The 22,362-nt window shown below is 44.6% G+C and overlaps 1 protein-coding gene across 16 annotated transcripts in view; it reads left to right on the top strand.

Moving 5' to 3' along the window:
* The window catches only part of ADPRM (ADP-ribose/CDP-alcohol diphosphatase, manganese dependent), a 324,587-nt gene that overhangs the window by 248,784 nt on the left and 53,441 nt on the right, over positions 1–22,362 (top strand). For 10 of the 16 annotated variants that reach the window (XM_074342171.1, XM_074342166.1, XM_074342158.1 and 7 more), the window contains one exon: positions 10,698–10,899. The gene's annotated coding sequence lies outside the window, so the exon portion shown is untranslated. Of the gene's footprint in view, positions 1–10,697; positions 10,900–13,882; positions 22,173–22,362 lie in introns of all 16 variants that reach the window. The other 6 variants (XM_074342161.1, XM_074342155.1, XM_074342168.1 and 3 more) reach the window with 4 other exon arrangements.

Here is a 22,362-nt window from a genome sequence, read left to right as displayed (position 1 = left end):
AGAGAACAGTATGCCTGCCTTCCATCTCTGTTTCCAAGTCTCCTAAGTTTTGGGGGCTTGAGAAGGAACCACCATTAACTTCTTTCCTTTGGACCTTTCCTGAGCTGTGAGTTCTGTGCGTGTAGCAGTGGACCTGGGTGCCGTGACCCCGTGCTCCTCCATGGGACCCTGGGACTCCCGGCACGATCAGATCCCTGTGAGTCCTGGCATGGGTTCTGGCCAATGGAAGCACCTTGAGAATGAAGAGGAGTGGGCACCACACTCCCTGTGCCCCGGGGAGACTGAGGGTGCGGGGTGGCACCGTATCAGGCGACGGAAGGCACAATCACCTGCTTGACCGGGTGAAAACACAGTCTGCACAGACTGCCCTGGGTGTGGACAGTCTCTCCCCACCTCCACCCTGCCCACCCCCCAGCTTTATTACCCCTATTCTATTACCAGCCTCGCTTTCCCCAGCCAGGGCTAGACCATCAGTCCAGCTGTGAGGTGGGCCAGCCGCACCCTGTGAATTCACTCCAACCCCTCTACAGACACCCCCTCTCTGCTCACCCCAGAAGCCCTCCTTCGTAGCCCCGAGGAGGCCCTCACCCACACCACTCTTCTCCACCAGTTCCGGCACAAGACAGATGCCTTGATTTGTCTGAGCTCCGGTACAAATTGCACAAGGCTGTGATTTTGTAGAAGTTGAGACTGTGAGGCAGCCATTGTTTACTGGATTAGAGCCTTGGCATTCCTAATCACACCCAGCCTCGGGCTTCAGGAGCATGAAGAAACCCTATTTACTAGCATTCAGTGGGCCTCTGGGTGTTATTTCAGATGCAGAATAATTAGCAATATGCTCAAGAAGCAACAAAGCCTTGAATGGTATTTAGTGACAATTATTTAGCCAAACCATTGCTTACTATTATAGGGGCTTATTAGCACCAAATTGTTTCGATAGGAAGTGGCATCAGCAATAAAAATAATGGCTGCAGCTTGCTGTGCAAGCCCAGAGTCAGCAGAAAGGGGCTGGGATGTGTGCACGTCTCTTTTACGCCCCCCACAAATTCGGGGGACCTGCTGGGATGTGTTGGCAGCGACAGGAACTGACTCAGGTGGCTCAGGGTGGAGAGCAGGTGGGGCTGTTTGCGGCGGAATCACCCAGTCCTTTCCTAGTTCTTATCTGTGCATGGAAAAGGGGGAGGGGAGGAGGCTACTCTGTACACCTTTGCCTGGCTCCCTTTGGGTCAAACTCTAGGACACCAGGGGACATGCTGGCATCTCCTATCCCATCTCTCTAAAGAACATTTATACACCAGAAATCTAGAAGCTGAGGGCTGGAAGGGGCTTCAGAGCAAAAGCCTGCACTGTACAGCTCCAAATAATCCATGCTCAGAGATGTTGTTTAACTTGCATAAGGTCACACAGCAGGGCTGAGGTGAGAATCTGGGTGTGCTAGGTGTGTCCTTTCTCTGACCCCATCATGCAGCGTGGACCACATTTTACCCTCTCCTTTACCACAGCAGAGACCAGACAGTCAGTTGGGCAAGTCAGCTGTTTCGGCTGCATGCGACTTGAATGCTTTGTGATGGAATTTCAGCAGGTGAAGGATAGGCAGAACCAGGAACTTAGAAGCACACCCATCTCTCAATGAACTTGGCTTAGCTTCGTCTATTTCTGTCTTATCCAGTCTGCATTTCACTCTACATGTAGGGACGGGTTAGGCAGATTTTCGTTTTCAAGCCCGATCTAAGACTGCACTTTGTTCAGGCAATGGGGGTGACCTGGGAACTCAGGCCCCTCCCTCAGCTCTCTAACTGACAAGGCTCCCCTTGGGAACAATGAAAAACTTATAATAAAAAGATTTAAGATTTAGATAAATAGAAAGATTAAATAAGACTATGAAACGTATAAAGAGATTAATATAAATCCTCACATTTTGGTTTTTAAAAAAATCAGTGCAGACATAAGAAGAGGAAGTTCTGTGGCTGGACATTTGGGAGTTCTGGTGATAAGGACCATGTGAGTCAGTGTCTCAGCCTGCTCCGGCTGCTATAACAAAATACCACAGGCTGGGCGGTAGAACAGCAGGCATTTATTTTCTTCTCACACTTCTGGAGTGTTGAGATCAGTGCCAGCAGGGGGAGGGGAGAGCTCTTTCCTGGTTTGCAGAGGCTGCCTTCTCACTGTGCCAGTGCTCACTCACATGGCCTGTCCTCGGTGCCTGCACCTGGGGTGGGGGGAGAGAAGGAGGGAGAGAGGGAGATCTTTCTCTTTTTATGAGAGCATGAATCCCATCGTGCGGGTCCCACCTCCACGACTTCATCTAAACCTAACCATCTCCCAAAGGCCCCACCTCCTGATACCATCACGCTGGGGGTTAAGGCTTCAACATGTGAATTTGGGGGAGACACAAACTCTTAGTGCATACAGCTAGCATTATCGAATACCATTTTTAAATGGCCAAATGTAAGCTTTTGTTAAATTCAAATAATATGGTATAGAAAAAAAGAAAGGAAGAGGTAGGTCCTCAACTTTTATGGGTCAGATTATGATCGGACTCAATGGCTCCCTCATTTACCAAACCTTTGCTGAAATAATATTTGTGGTAAGGATCAGGTCCCCCTGAATTGTTTATCCAGGTAAATTATGTGGGATGTAAAGAATTTTAGGGGAAAAAAAAAAACCACATCATTTTATTGAAGAGGAAAAACTGTGAGTTGAAAAGTGAAAGCTGAAGATTTGAAACTTTATCCCAGACTAGGAAGTTGTCTCCTGGGGAGTGACAGTTTCACTCTGCAAGCTGCGCCACACTAAACGCTCATAGACTCTGGGAAAACTCAGGATGGACGCTATCCGTGCAAAGCTACAATGACCTTGGGTTTCAGATGCCATGTGCAGGCCAGGACCTAAACCTGGAGAAGGTGCCAGGAAAACTCAGCTGTCTCCCTGGACTTGACAGCCAGGTTTCAATCAAGTAAAAGTTTTCAAATACTGGGAGTTGCCAAAACACAATTGCCATCTTGAATCCACTCAAGTTCTGTTTCTATTTCTTTGGCTTTGCTCTTAACTTTTCTTAGTTTTGTATGTTTTAAGCACCAATGGGAAGCATTTTCATGTTTAAAACAGATTGACTTAACAAAGAATTATCTTTATAGGAAAAAAAGTTCTCCTTGCTCAAAAGAAACCAACCGTAAGTCACCTAAATGGATACTGTGAGCCCCTGGTGGCACCCACCATTGTCAAAGATCTGATGCCAACAGAGCAAACAGACCTAGGACACACCCATCAACTTCACCCCACTGTTTCTGCCGAAGGACATTGATTTTCTTCCAGGATAAAAGAGCAACATTATGGGGAAATTATAAATTCTACCTCCACCAAACAATACAACAGATAAAAATTTAAAAAACCTTCCCATCAGCAATAAAAGTAAACTTCAAGCCATAACCTTTGAAAAGTGCCAGTCAGGGAAAGAAAATGGAAGCTCCCAATACTCTGCACAGCTGGGTGCATTATGACAGGATTGGAACCCCCTCCACTCATGTCCTTTTTCCCAGAAATACTGCCCAAGGTTGGAGGGGGTAAAACGAAGGACAAACGAGACAATCCTACAAAATCGACTCACTGCCCCCAGTGTGGGGAGAGGCAGATGGAGAGCTATGCAGTCATTCCAGGATGTAGGTGCCCGAGGCTGGAGGGACGAGACTCCCCCCCACCACCTCCGTCCCACCAGAGACCAGAAGGAAGACGGGAACAGTGAATGATTCTAATCGCTGGGAGCTAATTATCCCCAGGAGTGAACAAGGACTTGTAAAAACAGGAGGCGAATACGTAAGAGAAAATACATAAGCCAAGATCCTCTGAGAAAACTGGAAGACGTAAAGGAAGAAAGGTTTAAGCAGAGACCGTAGAAGGGCCAACTATAAACCGTCCACAACCAGAAGGATGACACCTGTCTCCCCCTACCCACCGCAAAAACAACAACAACAACAAAAAAAAAAAACAAAGAAAACAGGACCTATATTGCACAATAGAAATAAAGGGAAGACTTTAAGGGGAAAAAATAACACGATAATATAGAGTTAAGATCATATAAATCTTTTATATAAATAAAAGCTAATGGGAAGAGGGTATAGCTCAGTGGTAGGGCACATGCTTAGCATGCACAAGGTCCTGGGTTCAATCCCCAGTGCCTCCTCTGAAAATAAATAAATAACTAAAACCTAATTACCTCCCCCCAAACTTTTTAAAAATTCAATTTGAGATGCCTTATGAAAAGTTCCAGCAAAGCCAAATTTAAAAGAGCCCATATGATTAATTATATTTATGTAAATAATCAGGCCAAGTGTATTGAAACCAGGCTTATTTTGCAAACGAATCAGTCTTAATTTGACTCTATTTGGTAAAATGAAGATAATTTAGAGAAAACTTTTTTTTAATTTTTTATAAAGCTAATGGTATAAATTTACGTATTAAAATTAAAAAAAAAAAAATTTAGATGGTGGGGATCCAGAACCCTAACACTGTGCAAAAAACTCATCTTTAAAAAGTGAATTTTCAATGAAGTTGTAATAGAAGTGAAGGAGCAAAAGCCATTTGTACACGCGGAGAAAGATCAAGCGTCGCGACTCTGAGGCAGGACATCGGCAGGTGTGTTCCAGAAGTAGCCTGGAGGCCACTGTTGCTGCACTGGAGTAAATGAGGGGGAGACAGTGGGAGATGATGATCTTGGAGAGGTGATGGAGAGTTAAATTGTCACACATCATACATACATACATACAGAAGATTCGGGGTTTTACTGTGACATGGCAAGCCCCTGGGGGCTTTTTGATGGACGAATGCCATGCTATAATTGACTTTTGACAGCCTCATGTTGTCTGCTGCATGGAGAATAGGCTCTCAGTGATAAGGAAGAAACCACGAACTAAAAAGGGGGCTCTTGAAATAAACCATTACGGTGGCTTAGACCAGGACGGTAGCCATGGGGGTGGTGAGAAACAGTCAGACTCTTAATATTCAGTGACATTAGCACCAACAGGATTTTCACAAGTGGAAGGGTTGGCCTTAGCTGATGAATAGACAGCTCATCCATAATAACTGGAGGAAAGAATTAAGCGAAGAGCACGGGAACCCTTGGGTATACAGAAGTAGTGGTGGTGAACGCATACGAACGTTCTACTGAGGGCTGCTCTTTTCCCAAAGAAATAGGGAATGAGATCAGTGGCCAACAGCAGGATGGGAAAGGCGGTCTTAGAGGTTTGAGAAGAGAGGAAAATGTTTGAAATCGTCATCTAAGAGATGGTAGAAAATGGATGGACTGGAAAAATATGGTTTCTCACCTGCTCACCATATAGTAACCTGCTCACCTACAAGCCTCTCCCATTATATATGCCCAGTTAGCCTTCCCATTCATGGCACAGACCCAGTGGAAAATTGATCACTATAAATAACAGCAATAGACAGCTCTTGAGAAAAATCAACCCAGTCCCTCATTTACTAAACATATGATTAAAAACTGTGGCACCAAAGAGAAACATCAAGGATGAACAAACAGAGTAATCAGTGTCAAAACCAAGATAAAGAAGATCCAATTAGTAACCTTATATCATTTTGGGAAGATACTTTAATGAAAAAAACAACAAAAGTGTGTTATAAAAATAGTGATTTTAAAAATATGAAAGCTCTTGGAAGGTAAACACATGGTCACTGAAATTGAAAATACAATAAAGGCTAGAAGGAAACATTAATACCTCCCAAGCTGCAGAGCAAGAAATCAAAGATGTGGGAAATCTGAGTGAAAGGACAAGGAGCATGGGAACAAAAGATTCACAAGACACACCTTCCAAGTCAAGTCCCAGAAAGTGCCTACAGAAAAGAGAGAGGAGAGAAACAAGGCAGTCATACACAGAAGTAACAGCATTTCCAAGGCTGATGAGATGAGTTTGGGGATTCTAAGGGAACTTGCTAGTGCAGACTAGCATAAATGAAGAAAGATCTAAGCTGACACAGATCATGTAAAGTTCCAGAAAGATCCACACTGACACACAGCATGTTAAGTTTCCAGAAAGATCCACATCAATGCATATCATGAAATTCCAGAATACCAAGGGTAAAGAGATAATCCTCAAAGATTTCAAAGAAAAAGAGGAGTCATAGATAGAAACCAAAGTTAGCCAGATAACAGACTTTTTATTGGCAACACTCAATGTTAGAAGGCAAATTTTGGGGGGGAAATTATTTTGAACCGAAATTCTACTGTCAGTTACACTATCAGTCAAGTGGAGATGGAGAGGAAATGGCTTTCTGAATTGCTTAAACTTAAAATTTACCTCTTATGGTCCCTTTCTGAGGAGGTTGGGTATTTACTCTAGAAAAACATGAGTAGAAGCCAAAAAAGAAGATGTAAATAACAAGAAATGGAGAAACCTAAATAACAGGAATTTCAGGATGACAGCTGTGCAGCAGGCCAAAATTAAACAGAAATATCCCCAAAATTTCAAAAAGAATGTCTTCATGAAAAAAAAAAGGAAATGAATCAAACAATAGAATAATTTAGTGGCTGGATGATTATAACAACATGGTAAAGAAAGTATATATTTCTTTTCTCAGTAAAAGAAAAAAAAAGTCAATTAGAGACTTTAGGAAAAGCAAACATATTAAAAAAAAAAATCACAATCCAGATAGGAAGTAAGAGAAAATGAAACATAGTTTTAAGCTATTGATGAAATATAAGAAAAGATAATCCACTTGATCTGGATGCTTGAAATAAGTCTATGTTGAGTGCTACAAGATTTGTGACTTTGGACCTGTGTATCTGTCAGGGCTCAACCAGGGAAACAAAACCAGTAAGAGAGATATATTAAGAAATTTATTGCAATGGTTGGGGTTATGAAAATATGGGGGGCTGGCTAGGCGAGTCCAAAATCCAAAGAGCAAGCCATCAGAAGAGGCAGCTGGAACTCTTGGGTGTGAAATGAAGCTTCTGTCCCTGGGGGAAGTTCATCTTCTTCAGGAAAGCCTTAGCTCTGCTCTTAAAGCCCTTCAACTGATTGATTCAGGCCCACCCAAGTTATCCAGGACACTCTCTACTTAAAGTCAACTGATTAAGAACTTTAATCACATCTACAAAATGTCTTCACAACAACACCTAGATTTGTGTTTGCTTGACTAACTGGGACTGTAGCCTAACCAAGTTGACACCTCAGACCATTGTACTGTGTAAGAAAGAATTGTAATCCTAGACCACTGTCTGGCTCTGCAGTAAATAAGACTTGCACAATCATAATACTGTTAAGTGCATTTGGTTGTTTTTCAGTTTCCAGAATCAGCTTTTAGGCAAATGATTGTCAGTGTTTTTTCAGGGCATAGTTTAAACGTCATCAACATTGCCAATGTCAAGACATGGATAAGGCTACAAAAGGGTATCAAGATGCTCGGAGAAGGATGGTTATTGTAGAAATAGCTGGAGCAGTGGGTGGGGGAGGTAAAGCTGCAAAGAACCTAATCACTCAATAGTTGAGAGCTGGTTAAATGAATTATGGAATATCCATCTCATGAAATACTTTGCTCTGCATGGGTTAAAAATCTTATGTAGCTCTCTCTTTCCAGATATGAGAATTCCAAATTGTACTATTAAGTGAAAAAGCAAAGTACAGATCAATATATTTCATGTGCAAAATGTATGTCTATAGATGTGATTTTTTCTAGACCATACATATACTAACAATACACATACACACACTACTAAGTGTATGTATGTGTGTATGTCCATGCATTTTTTAGAAAGGTACCCAGGAAAAGAAACTTTTTAGTTTGATACTTTTAGGCAAAGGAATTGGGGTAGATGGAGGAAGAGAAACTTTTATTTTTCATTTTTGGTGCTATTTGGATTTTAAAAATTAATGTAGAGGTAATGCCTTTATTGTTATTTTAAGGTTACCAGTGGTAGAATCTGAGTGATGGGATTAAGAATCATTAAAATTTTCTTCCTATTTTCTAGGTTTAAAGAAACACATATAACCTAACAAATATTACTTTAAAATGTTTACTGAACGTGTCCCATGAACCCTGGTCATGCAAAGGTAAATAAGAGCTTCTGCCCCGAAGGAGTGGGAGACACATGTATTCAACCAGAATATTATGAAATATTGTGGTGTAATGACAGAGTAAGCATAGGTGTGACGAAAGCATCAAAGTAGCAGACTCTGCAAAGCCCCGATTAGGCACCTGCAGAGTGGCAGGCATCTGGTCCCAGAGGGTCAGAGGAGAGGCTGGGAGAGTGCTGTCTGGAGAGAGGGCACAAGTCTGGGGTCTGGACTCTGAACCTGACTCTCATCTATGAAATAGTGGCAAACCACTCATCTCACAGATTGCATACAGATGACATGAAATTGTTGTCTATGAAAAGCCTGACATGTAGTGGCATTTAAATACGAGTGCTTTTCTCCTTCCTCTGACTCATGCCCGAAGCTGAGAAACTGCACCAGGTAGAGGTCTCCATCTTTTCTACATAAAACACTAACAAAACTGCAGAGGTAAATGATGGGCTGGTTAGAGGCAGAGGCGAGATGAGTGCACAGATCCCCTGACACCGGATGACATGATTGATGCCAGGAGATGACATGGTGGATGCTCCTTGTGCAGTTCCTACAAGCAAAGAGACATTTTATTATCTCCAGTTTTCCCTGTGTTGTGACGGGGCAGTAAGAGGTGGTACAGAGAGCAGGTGGTTCACAGAGCCCCAGAGCACAGGCTGTTTTCTGCTTCCTTTTTTCCTTTTTATTGAAGCATAGTTGATTTACAATGTTGTGTTAGTTTCTGGTGTACAACATAGTGATTCAGTTATATATATATATATTCTTTTTCATATTCTTTTTCATTATAGGTTATTGCAAGATATTGAATGTAGTTCCCTGAGCTATGCAAAAAGATCTTGTCATTTATCTATTTAATATATAATAGTTTGTATCTGCTAATCCCAAACTCCTAATTTATCCCTCCCTCCCCTTTCTTTTTGGTAATAATAAGTTTGTTCTCTATGTCTGTGAGTCTCTTTCTGGTTTGTAAATAAGTTCATTTGTATCATTTGTTTTAGATTCCACATATAAGTGATATCATCTGGTATTTTTCTTTCTCTGTCTGACTTACTTCACTTAGTGTGATAATCTCTAGGTCTATCCATGTTGCTGCAAATGGCATTATTCCATTCTTTTTTATGGCTGAGTAGTATTCGTGTGTGTGTGTGTGTGTGTGTGTGTGTGTGTGTGTGTGTGTGTGTGTGTGTGTGTGTGTACACCTCATCTTCTTTATCCAATCATCTGTCAGTGGACATTTAGGTTGCTTCCATGTCTTGGCTGTTGTATGTAGTGCTGTTGTGAATATTGGGGTGCATGTATCTTTTTCAAAGGAAAGTTCTTATCTTTTCCAGATATATGCCCAGGAGTGGGATTGCTGGATCATATGGTAACTCTATTTTTAGTTTTAAAAGAAATACTCACACTGTTTTCCGCAGTGGCTGCACCAAACTGCATTCCCACCAACAGTGTAGGAGGGATCCCTTTTCTCCACACCCTCTCCAGCATTTATCATTTACAGATTTTTTTAATGGTGGCCATCTTGACTGGTGTGAGGTGATACTCACTGTAGTTTTGATTTACATTTCTCTGATAATTAGCAATATTGAGCATCTCTTCATGTTCCTGTTGGCCATTTGTATGACTTCATTGGAGAATTATCTGTTTTAGGTCTTCTGCCCGTTTTTGATTGGTTACTTTCTGCCCATTTTTTGATTGGGTTATTCATTTTTTTTGTTATTGAGTTGTATGAGCTTTTTATATTCTGGAAATTAAGCCCTTGCCAGTCACATCATTTACAAATGTTTTCTCCCAGTCCGTAGGTTATCTTTTCATTTTGTTTATGGTTCCCTTTGCTGTGCAAAACTTTACAAGTTTGATTAGGTCCCATTGGTTTACTTCTGCTTTTGTTTCTGTTGCCTTGTGAGACCTAGGAAAGCACTGCTATGATTTATGTCAGAGAATGTTTTGCCTATCTTGTCTTCTAGGAGTTTTATGGTGTCCTGTGCTATGCTTAAGTCTTTAAGCCATTTTGAGTTTATTTTTGTGTCTGGTGTGAGGGAATATTCTAATTTCATTGGTTTACATGAGACTGTCCAGTTTTCCCAACACCACTTGCTGAAGAGACTGTCTTTTCTCTATTGTATATTCTTGCCTCCTTTGTCAAAGATTAACTGGCTGCAGGTGTGTGGGTTTATTCCTGCGCTCTCTGTTCTGTTCCATTGATCCATATGTCTGTTTTTGTGCCAATATCAAACGTTTTGATTACTATGGCTCTGTAGTACTGTTTGAAGTCTGGGAGGGATATGCCTCCAGGTTTGTTCTTTTTCCTACGTATTGCTTTGGCAATTCTGGATCTTTTGTGATTCCGTGTAGATTTTAGGATTATTTGTTCTAGTTCTGTAAAACATGTCCTGGGTAATTTGATAGGAATCACATTAAATCTATAGATTGCTTTGGGTAATATGGCCATTGTAACAATATTAATTCTTCCAATTCAAGAGCATAGGTATCTTTCCATTTTTAAAAATCATCTTTAATTTCCTTTATCCACATTTTATAGTTCTCAGCATATAAGTCTTTTGCCTCCTTGGCCTATTTTATTTTATTCCTAAGTATTTTACTGTGTTATTCTTCTTGAAGGAAGGCCAAGCTCCTGGCCTGCAATGAGCTGTCCCCTCTGCGACCCAAGAACCTTTGGACTTCACTTAATCTCTTCCACCCCTCCTGTCCTCAGCGACAACTAGTCAACGGTGAGCAGAAGTCTCTGATCTTCAGTTCTGGGAGGAACTACTTATGAATGTGTATGATGACATGTATTACAACAACATCTTCATAAAACCAGGTGTGTTCAAATTGTGTGTGTATCTTAATGAGTTAAAATTTTATGACGGGTGCATTTGAGCAGTAAGGAAGGGGTCCTCAATTGCTCAGTTTGTAATAGAGTCGAAGGTGAAAAGGCCAGGTCCCCACTTTGTAGCACTCACCCACACAGAGTAGGTGAGGTGGGAGCTCCCAACAGCCAAAGACATCTGAAGAGCTCTTAAAGTATCAAGAAATTCCAAGGGTAGGAGCTAATGAAATAATTAGCACTGCACTTCTGAAGGGCAGTCACAGACGAGCTGCACCTAGGAGCCAGCTGGGTATCTGCAGGAGCTAAGCTGACAGAGGGGGCTCTTCAAACACTTCATCCTAATCAGCTAAATTACAGATTACCCTGTAAAGAGGAGTTCCAAATGAATGCGAGTGAAATGTTTTTCTGCTTTACAGTTTGCTCTGTATAAAAACCTAGGGTTAAATTTTAGCTGTGCCCATTATTAAACCAAAAGGCTGTCCTTTTTATTAAAAGTGAGTGAAGACTGTGGGATATTTCTGCTGTCTACAGTTCTTAAAGCCTAAAGAAAATTTAACTCCTGGGCTGCCAAAGACCCTTAATGCTTAGGGGATTAATCTCCCACCACCGGGCTTCAACCACATCTGCTATCTAAATAGTGACCCATTATACAGGTGTGTTAACAAGTCAGAGTGCAGTTGAGCATTTTGCCTCTTATGTTACAGCTTCTCAGAGTTCCTTGGTCCAGGATCCTTGGAGCCCGGATTATTCCTGAATCAGCTAGTAGCATGTCTTTTGTGATGAATGTCCCTTCTGTTGTGGACAGAATTTGCTATAAACAGGAGGTCAGCTTCTTAATGTGCTTCAGGAGCCAGTATTACGTGCACAATAGGATCAGGGTATATTTATATCAACAACAGTAAGAAATAACATAAATAACAATATTTATGTCGATACGACTGCTTACTGAGCACTCCCTTGTGCAACGCATTTAGAACTGCTGTGCGTGTGGTACATGCAAAACCCACTGGAGTGAGTGGCACTGTTATTCTCATTTTGCAAATAAGGAAATTAAGGCTTATAAGCAACTCCCCCACACTACCAACATAAGTAATATATCAACTGTCAATTGTTCCAAAACAAACCATCCCAAAGCTTAGAGGCATAAAATAATAATAAACATTTATCATCCGACGTAGTTCCTAGGTCAGGAGTTCATGAGTAGCTTGGTGGGTGCTTCAGGCTCAGGACTTCTCATGAGGTTACAGTCAGGATGTCAGTCGGGGCTACAGTCATCTGAAGGCTTGACTGAGGCTGGCGGACCTGTGTCTGAGACAGCGCACTCATATTAATGGCAAGCCAGTGCTGACTTTTGAAGAGAGGCCTTAGTTTTTCACTCTGGGGTCTTCTCCAGGGGCTGCTCCACTGTTTTGGCAACAATGCATCTGGCTGTCTCCAGAGTGAATAATTGAAGAGAGAGCCAAGGTAGGAAGTTCAGTGTCTTTATAACCTAGTCCCAGAAGTCACACACTGGCACCTCTGCCATCTGCTGTCAGACACACACGCCTGCCGTGATCCGGGGGAGGACACTCCTATGACAGGAGGAGAGAATCACTGGGGGACCTCTGGGAGACTGGCGGAATTTGGATTTGAGCCTGGGATGTGCTTTCTGCAAAGCTGTACTTTTGACCACTCTATAGTATTGCCTTCCTAAAAAAATGCTCCCTGATGTGTTTAAGATACCTGGATAGTCATGAAAGAGTAAGCAATGATAAAATAAGAAAAACTACAACGTATTGAGTGTCTACTATGTCTCAGGCATTATACAAAATTACCTGCATCATTTCCCCCATCAAACATAATGATGGTACTGAGAGAAGTTCTGTGATTTGCCCAGAGTCTCAGAAGGGAAATCAAAACTGTCTTTACGAACGTGGAGCCTGTGTGAGATGAATGAGCGAGTATGAATGGGGGTCAGTTGTGTGAGGGGAAGAAAGAAGCCAAGGTCGCAGGAGTCTGCGATTGAGAGAAGGCTGGCAGCAGATACCAGAGCTGAAGTTCAAAATCAGGCTGAAGCAGACAAGAGAAAAGCTTCAACTGGAGCGCCACCGAGCGAGCAGTCTTAGCAGGAGAGTCTGGGAGGAGAGCAGCCTGTAAGGAGGAAGGGGAGCGGGTACCGGGCAGGCGCCTAGAAAAGCCTGCTCGGTGCCACGTCTGACAAAGTAGCCACTGTCCCCCCTCCCCTGCGTAGAGCTCCCCCTTCCCCCCAAACAGCCACGCATCATGCAACACTGGGAGCCTCCAGCCAGACTTCCCATTAGCAGCCTGTCAGCTTCGGTGATTCCTGCGCCCTGGTGCCCCGTGGAGTGTGTGGAAGGAGTGACAGCCCTTTACTCCACCATTCAAGCAACTGCCATCCACCCCCTCCCCCAAATTTAACTTCAAATTGGAATCCTTGAGAAGGACACGGGTATAGACAGGATGGCCCATCGCGGCACGCCAGCCGCCAAGCTATTGCTCGCTTCTGCTGCTTGACTGCTCGACACGTGGCAATACTCCCGGGCTGCATTGCTCCAGGAAGAGCCTGTAAGAGTTTTCTTGGGGCAAAGGAAAACCAGAAGACAGACATGGCCTCTCTCCTGCCTTCCCATTCCCTGCCTGGTTTTCCTCTGAGAAGGAACAGTCAAGGCTCTTGCAACCTGATTTACTCCTTTCCAGAAACCTCCAACACAGGAAAAGGTTGTAAATGGGGAATTCAGTCCTGTCTCTTACCACTTCCTCCTGTTCCCATCTCTGTGGGGGAAATGATCTCAAGCGGAGGCTCCACTGGTGGCCATGGAAACAGAGTAATTGACGTAACAGTGTGAAAGTCATAAACTTAATGAAACTATAGTTTTTTTTATTGCACTTCACCCTCATCTCTGATTAAATCAGATCAGCATAATGCGAAGATATTAAATTTCCATGTTTCTCATTTTCTCTCCCCTGCCAATAGGAAGGAAGCTGTGTTGTGAGGGAACCCTGCCGGTGGACTGGGAACATCATGGCTCTAGATTTTGCTGAAAAGTGGTTTTTAATAATTGGTGCTGGCTGGCCCACAAAGCAAAGCCAAATTTTGAGAAATGGTGGGATTCTGGCTCCGGGGAGATACAGCTGCTTTCCTCTGGCAGATGGGGACTGTGGGGGTACCAGACATCGGCGGGTCAGTGCACCAGGGAGACACATTGTTTCAAGAACCAGTTCCAGAGCACTGCGTCTGGGCCAGGATGGTGTGACAGCTGGGGACACAGAGAGGAAGGAAAACTGGAACATCTGAGTGTAAGGTGCTCACAACCGAAAAGAGAAGCTCACCTGGTCACTTCTCCCTGCTTACAACAAAAACCAACGAGAATGGGGACTGGGGATGGAGTCCATGCCGGCCAAACAGGAAACCGCTGTGTGACTGGTTCAAGCACCAGGCTAGGTTCTCCAGGGATTTGAAGATCAATGATACTGAGAATGATGCCATTAGCACTTTCCCTCCCACAGGGGCGACGTGCAGACGGCTGCAATGCAAAAGGTCACTTGACAAAAGGAAAAAGTGCTCTGAACATTTTCAGGAAGGAGTGCTTGCTTCCAGCAGGGGCTTCAAGAAAACATCATGAAGGTGTTGCCCTTAGCCAGTGCTTAAATAGCGACCCCTGACTTGAAGTCTCTGAGCTCTCGGGCTGTGAAAGGTTCCCCTTCTCCTGCAGCCCCGCCCAGCACAGCTTGCCTTACGTTATCAACCCCATGTGTTACCTCCCCTCCGTCTGCCCCAAATCCCTCCCACTCCCGGCACATTCCAAGTCTCATTCAGGCTCTGAACCCGGTGGTCTCCAACCCTCTAACCCACAGCTCCCACCTTAGTTTCCAATTTTTAAACAAATGTAATTATGCAAGAGTGATGGATCCAAGCAATATTCCCAGAGGAGGGCCTAGGGTTCATCTGAAACCTAACATACTTGGCTCAGTTCCCCCAAACCTGGGAAAAGCTAGCATCACCTAGAGAGACCAGAAAGTTCTTACAGAGACACTCAAAATAATAATAATTATTATTGTTACTATGCTGCAGTTTCCACCTTCATCCTCTGAAAGGGCCGGAACAGGGGGCAGGACCCTGAGCTGATGACGATCACCACATCATTACTACCGTCCTTCTGCTGAGCATTCCCTCTGTGCCAGGCGCCTGCTCTCTCACCACAGCTCTGTGAGGTCGGCGGATGCAGCCAACATCTTCAACAGAACCGTTCGGGGGCAATGCCACGTCCTCCAGTTCTTGGACCACGATGTTATTTGTGCAGCTGGTAGGGATTCCCTCTCCTCCCCAGTTTCCACGTGCGGCCTGCCAACCTGCCACCTCACTTAACGTTACTGAAAAACCGCACACGGGGACTCACCCACCCAAAAGCATGTGTGCTGCTCCCGACTCGAGTTTCTGCGCAGTTCACCAGCTGCCTGGTCACTGAGCTACTTCTGTTCTTTCTGGGACCACCCCAGCCATCCCCCTGGCAGCAGGGATCCCCACATGGAAAGGACACAATGCCTTTCAGCTGGCAGAGACGCGGGCACGCCAGCACGCGTGCGGACCCTGAAGTTACTGGGTACCCCAGTAACTGTTACCTCCCAAACTGCAGCTCTAATGTATCTGTTATGTCTTCCTAACAAACATGGAGGTGGCAAGTCCAGAGGCCAGCGGGAAATAAAATGCATTATTTTACGGCAAGAGAAGAAAAATTTAAACAAAAAAATTCTCTGCCCTTTGGCCTCCTGTCCCACACTGTGCATCGTGTATCTGCATCACTGACCCAGCCTCCCGCATTGGCAGAAGCACCTGCTCAGCCAGAAAGGGCAACGTTCTCCCAGCATCAACAAGGCCACTCCTTAGAGATAACATTCCTCTTGATCTCCTAGGAGGCCGGGCTGACACTTAGATCTGGATTACGTAAGCTGTCAATAATACATCATTTGCTATACAGCCCTCTGTCTCAAAACTGCTATAACTGCGACTTCTAGTCTATGTAACTGTTGACGTCTAACAGGTGGAACAGTTTCAGGGCCTTCTGCGGTGCTTTTCCTGGATTGTAATCCTCAAACCTGGCTCGAATAGAATTTTCCACTCCTTTCTCAGATGAACTGATTGCTTTTTCATTGACGCCACGCATACAACTGCAGTGACATGAGGGAAAATGTAGGTCTCAGCCTGGGAGATCAATGTCAAAGAGTGGGGCATGGGGAATACGGAAAAGCTACAGGTCCCGTCCATCAGGAGTCTGAGCTCAGCCTTCAGTCTCTACTGTGTGGCAGGGGAGGCCCAGGGTGCTGTGGGGTGGTCTGGCTGCAGGAAGCAAAGAGTGGCGTGCGTCTAGCACCAAGTGCGAGAAACTCAGACCCTCAGAGTGCACTGACAGCCAGATGCTCATCACAGGGAAGAGGCAGGACCCGTGGTGGGCCTACCCAAGAAGCAAAGTGGATGGGATTTAAAGAAATGAAATACTGATCAAGGAATTCCTCTGTGTTCTCTTAAGGACAAAGTTAATTCCAGGATTTTTTGAGTGGAAGAAAGTACTTTCATAACAGGTCATAGTATAGAGGAGATTATGTTCAGAAATGTAGAGCTCTAAAAACACGGGCCAAAGCAAATGTTCCATTATCTGCCTGTTAATCTCAAGACGCTGCCCCAGTCTCCTGCCAAAGGTTGATCACTAAATCTTCCCTCCTGTTTGATCTTGGGAGATGTACAGAAAAAACAAACCAAAACCAAACCAAAACAAAACAAAATGAAAACCACCCAGAAAACAAAAAATAAACGCCTGTGTATTCTGTCTACTCACAGAAGACTCTCAAAACCTCTGGTTACCAAATGCGTGTAGGTTTTTCCTACACTAAGCAATTCTCTGACACCAGTTTAACTCAGTTCAGAAGCTGTCTGTCTGGAGTTAGCACAGACCCCACGGGTTAAGGGCTCAGTCCCAAAAGACGGCTCCTGCTTTGGATGCCTTCAGCCTCAGTCCCCTCCTCAAGTACAATTCTTTGCTAGAATGGCTCATGGGACTCAGGAAAACAGATTACTGATTTGTTTCAAAGGATCTGTCAGGAACAGCCAGATGGAAGAGACACACAGAGCAAGGTGTGTGGGAGGGGCCCGGAGCTTCAGCGCCAGGTCCGGGCTCTCACCCTCCCCGAATCTCCACGTGTTCACCAACCTGGAAGCTCTTCACAGCCTCAGTTCGGATTTTTATGGAGGCTTCGTTACACAGGGATGATGGATGAAACCATCGGCTCTTTGGTGACTCAGTCTCCAGCCTCTTTCCTCTCCCTGGAGGTCAGGGGAGGGGAGGAACAGGAAGCTGAAAGTTCCCACCCTCTGATCACGTGGTTGGTTCCCCTAGCAACCAGCTCCATCCCTAGGGGCTTCCCAAAAGTCAGCTCATTGACAGAAACTCTGGTTTGGCTGAAACGGGGCTTGTTATAAATAACAAAAGGCACCTGTATGGCTCTTATCACTTAGGAAATTCTGAGGGTATTGTTCGGAGCTGTGTGCTGGGAACTCTGGATGACGACTAAGATGTCCCTTTCTCATTATCAGTCACACAGCATCCGAGGAGGCCACGTGTGGGAAGGGTATCCCCAGGCTGCACCCAGGGTTTGCTCACACGTGTGTGTGTCAAATACCCACGCGGCCCACCTCTTCCCTTATTCTGATCTCCTGCACCTGTCTGGACTGGATCATGCCTGGAGGTTCACCGAGCATTCCAAACGCCAATGCCTTCATTTCTCCAAGCGCCATTCCTGTTTACCAACATGCGCCTCTGCGAAAGACACCATGTAGCCAATGTGGGGCCAGCTGGTGTCCTTCAAAGTCCGGCGACCCCCATTCCTGGGCTGTCAGATGTCTACCTGCCATCTCTCAAAAGATAAAGTACATTCTTTACTGGGTGTGTTCGCTCTAACAAACTGACAGCCCTAGGGAATGCCTAATCTCACAACGGCTCAGGCTGGCGTGTTTCAGCCCACCCCATCAGAGTCATAAACCCCACTGCCCCTTCACTGACCCTAAACTTCTTACCTCACCTACAACCAATCAGAGAATTGTTCCTGCTCGCAGCCCCCAACCCACTGTATTCCAACCCCTTCCCCATACAAGACCTCAGCCAGCGACCCTCGGGGCTCCCACGGGCACCTCCCGTCTGTGCGGCCCGCTGCTCTCTGTGGCCGGGTAACCTAATAAATGTTTCCTTCTGCTTCCCTTTGTCTCTGGTAAATTCTTTTAGCCTCTGATTGTGACTCATCACAATGACACAAGGAGGCACTTTTCTCATGAAACACAGCAAAGCTCTTCGGGGAGGAATGATCTTCCTGAAACACATTTAAGAACACCAGCGAGACAGTCACCGGAGCTCCCCACGCACATCCTCAAGATCTGCCTCTTTCCCGTTGCTCGGGTTTGTTCCACGGGCTGCATCTCACTGACCACCTGCCGGCCTCCTCCACACGCGGAAAGGGCCTCTCCCCGGGAAGCCCCAGCACACACTCGGGGCCACAGGAGGATTCCGGCGTGTGTTCAGGCTCTAAGGACGTCTCCTGTGCAGAACTGAGCACAGACTGTACGTGGGAGGAGATGTTCCCTTGGTGTCTGCTCTAAATGTTTCCGAGTTGATGGTTCCAAGAGAGGGGAATGAATGGGGATTGCCCAAGCCACACTTAAGCTGGAACAGATCAGTTCCCGGGGCTCTGCAGGAAGGGTTTTTCTTTTGCTCTCTGTAGCCCTAATTTAGATCTCTGGGTAAGGGCATGGGCCAGGCCCCTCCCACCCTTTCCCCCTCGGCTCCTACTGCATGGCCCCCACTGTGGCCTCAGTTTCTGAGCTCTGCCAGCGTCTCCTTCTGTGGTCCCTGCCCCTAAGGTCACGGTGACCTCCACCGTCGCTGCTCTTGGCTTCCCAGCTCGTTCTTGATGACAGGAACATCCAGAGCAGTGACCCAGACAGCACCCTGATCTCTCAGTCCCTTGGTTTTCACCTGCAAGGATATTTGCCAGCTCTACATCGTCTGCTGTCTTCATGGTCACTCCTCTTCCTTGTCACCCCTCAGTAACCACACCTCCCCCAAAGCCCTAACTTTGAGTTCGGCCTCATGATCACCATTTCTAGGTCTTTTACTCTGGTGTCCCCCTGTGCTACAATCCTTTGATTTCATGGGGATTTCCAAACCTTATCCTCACTTTCTTAATTGCTCAGCTACAAATCCATGGTTCATGAGTTTAATAATCACTTCCCTGCAAATATTCTCAGAACTTGAACGCCGCCGGGCACCCCAACCCCTGCCCCATCTCACTGTCCTGCTCACTTAGTAAGTTCCAGCCGTGGCGGAACCCACATATCTGCCCTTCTCCATGCCATCTCACGAGCAGCTGAACTTCGTGTAGAAAGTCACAGATCCAGGATAAGTTCTTCGCTTTAAAAATCACAGCCAGTATTCCCACGTGAGCCCTCCATTCTGCCTGGTGAAATTCCCTTCTCCACACTGCGAGATGGCTGCTTCATAGTTTCCTTTTTGCTCACACTTTCCCCACTCTCTCCTCTCCCACACGCTCAGGTGCTGATCTCCCCTCGTGCTTACTGGGAACATGTGAGCCATCAGCCGAAAATGCACTCACCTTCCCAGCAGCGAGTCTGGAAGTCTTCATTTTTACCCATCTCTCCTTTTCCCTTCCTTTTGGGAAGGGAAAGCATTTCACTAATAGCCCAGATCTAATGCTTCCAGTGCTGTTCTGAGTGCCATTCCCTTTTGCTCACCCGAGGAATTTGCTGTTTTGGCTTTTCTTTCTCTCTCCCTCATTATTGGTCTTTCTGGAGGGAAATTTATTGCTTTAAATGCTAATGTTAGGCATAAAGAAAGGTCTAAAATCAATTGTCTAAATGTCTACTTTCAGAAATTTTTAAAGACTTGGAAAATAGACCGAAAATAAGTAGAAAGAAAAAATTAAGATAAGAGCAGAAAACAATTTAATTGGAAAAGAATTAACGAAAGCGAAAGTTAGTTCTTTTGATCAAAAGACTAATAAAACTAATAAATCCCAAGCAAGACTGATTAAGGAGAAAAAGGGAACAAGCACAATTGATCGATATCAAGAGTGAAAGCGGGCTTATCGCTGCAGATTGTGTAATTACCAAAATGAGTGAAAGGAAATGCTATGCGTGAGGCTATGTCAACGAAAGCGACAATGTCGAGGAAATGAGCCAGTTTCTTGAAAAACTCAAATCACCCAAACCGGCACAAAATAGCTTTCTATCTACCAAACAACCTAAACTGATTATCAAAAACCTCAGCACAGAGAAAACTTCAGTCCCCAGTGGTTTCACTGGGGAATTTCATCAAATATTTGAGGAAAAAATAAGACTGAATTTACACAACCTGTTTCGGAAAGGAGGGATGAGCTACAAGGAGGCAACAAAGGAGCAAAAAAAGGGAGACACTACAAAGTGTGGTTTTATGATTTCATTTTGATGACGTTATAGAACAATTAAAATGAATTTGTTGTGGCAAACTTCGAAGCAGTGGTAGCAGTAACTGGAAGGGGATGCTAGAGAACTTTCTGGAATCATAGGAATGGCTTCCATGGATGTCAAAATCATGCATTATGCATTTCAATATATGTAAACTTAACGAGTAAATGTTCAAGAAAAGTGCAGAGTAGCGGGGTAGGGATGAAACAGACCGACAGGGTTGTTGAAGCTGAGTGATGGGTGAATGGGGGTTTATGACCTTATTCTGCTGTGTTGTGTATGTTTTAGCTTCTCCATAGTAAAGAGTTTAAAACGGAGTAGTCATGAAGTCTGACTTCATAAAGTGAGATATTACAATTGTCTATCACACTATTTCGAATCTGCATCCTTCAGATCTGCACAAAATAGAGTACATTTATATTTCCTTCCAGGCTTCTGTTTAGAATGTTCTCACCGGTACTGACTAAGAAGCTTTGCTCCCAGCTTTCCTCCTCGTCTTATACTATCAGCATCTTTGCAGTTTTACAGCCTCTGAGATCATCACTTTTAATGGCCACCCCTCTGGCTTCTTAATGCCGAGAATTTAATTTTCTCTCATTATTTTACCGACATCGAGTGTCAGTGCTACCCAGGATAATGCCTCGTGAGCCCATCCCTGGGGAACACATATCTGACTATTTATGTGCTGTGTGCCCAGCTGATACTAAGGAGGATTTAAGGCAGCCTGAAAAGACACGTAAAATACAACATAGAATAAATTCTAAAGCGAATACAAAAAGAAAGAGGCACAAAGTGAAAGAGTTGAATCAAGGATATTTAAGGAAGGACAAATCAGACATTCTTCTTTGCTAAAGGAAACCTCAGCAAAACATAACCAGGACATCTATCTTTGAGCAATGATATGGTATCATGTGGTATTTTTCTTTCTCTGTTTGGCTTACTTCACTTAGTATGACAATCTCCAGGTCCATCCACATTGCTGCAAATGGCATTATTTTATTCATTTTTTATGGCTGAATAGTATTCCACCATATATACATCCCACAGATCAAACAGAAAAAACATTTTTAAAAAAAGAACCAAATTTATCCCTGATTTACACTTTGGAAGTCTCCAAGTGTACTTCAGAGGACTTTTCACAACCAGCACAGATCTGGGCACATAACAGGCATTTAATAAGTATTCCTGAAAGGAGTGGTTCAGCTCTGATGCCCTTGGCAGGTTGCAATTCAGGTTCCCTGTGAATGTCACCAGGGCCCTAGGAAGGGAAACCAGAAATGCACAGGAAAGGGATGCTGGGAAATGTAGTCGAGACTCGCCAAGAATGCAAAACTGGGTCCTGTCTGTAGCCTCAAAGGTTAAGAAAGATCAGTTTAAGCTATGAATCCTGGGCTTGGTAAATTACAGCTCCAAGAAAATGTGGGCTCTTTCAGTAATTTACCAAGCCCAGGCACATCATGGATCAAGTCTGATTGGAAGGTTTTGTAAAAGTTATTCCTTTGTTGGTAAAAGAAGAGCCATCAGAGGAAAGGAGTTTGTTTGTTTGTTTCTTCCACCCTAGATTTCTCCGTTTCTCCCAGCCACCGCCTCCTGCCTTTGAAAGCTGTCAAGCTGCCCACAGCTGCATTGACCATCTTACCGCCATAAAAATGACACGCCACATGCTGGGGTTGGCAGAGTAGGAAGATGGAAAGAGCCTGGGCCGTGTCGAGACGGTCGAGCAGCTGCACCAGTCCTGGGCTTTTCACCTGCAGACTCTGTGAGATAACCAAGTGTCTTTAGGAATCAGCCTCTGCAAACCAAGCATCCTGTTACTTGCAGCCAAAGCCACACCTAGCTTAGAGCATCCCCTTAACCTTACCGGATCCATGCCTCAGGGAACTTCAAGGCAGATTTTGACTTCAACAGTTCTAAAAGCTGGGCTCAGTTCTTCCTTAAGACTGTTGTTT

The sequence above is a fragment of the Camelus bactrianus genome, chromosome 16, assembly GCF_048773025.1.
Source record: "Camelus bactrianus isolate YW-2024 breed Bactrian camel chromosome 16, ASM4877302v1, whole genome shotgun sequence".
Lineage (NCBI taxonomy): Eukaryota > Metazoa > Chordata > Mammalia > Artiodactyla > Camelidae > Camelus > Camelus bactrianus.
This window is presented reverse-complemented; position numbering and strand designations above follow the sequence as displayed.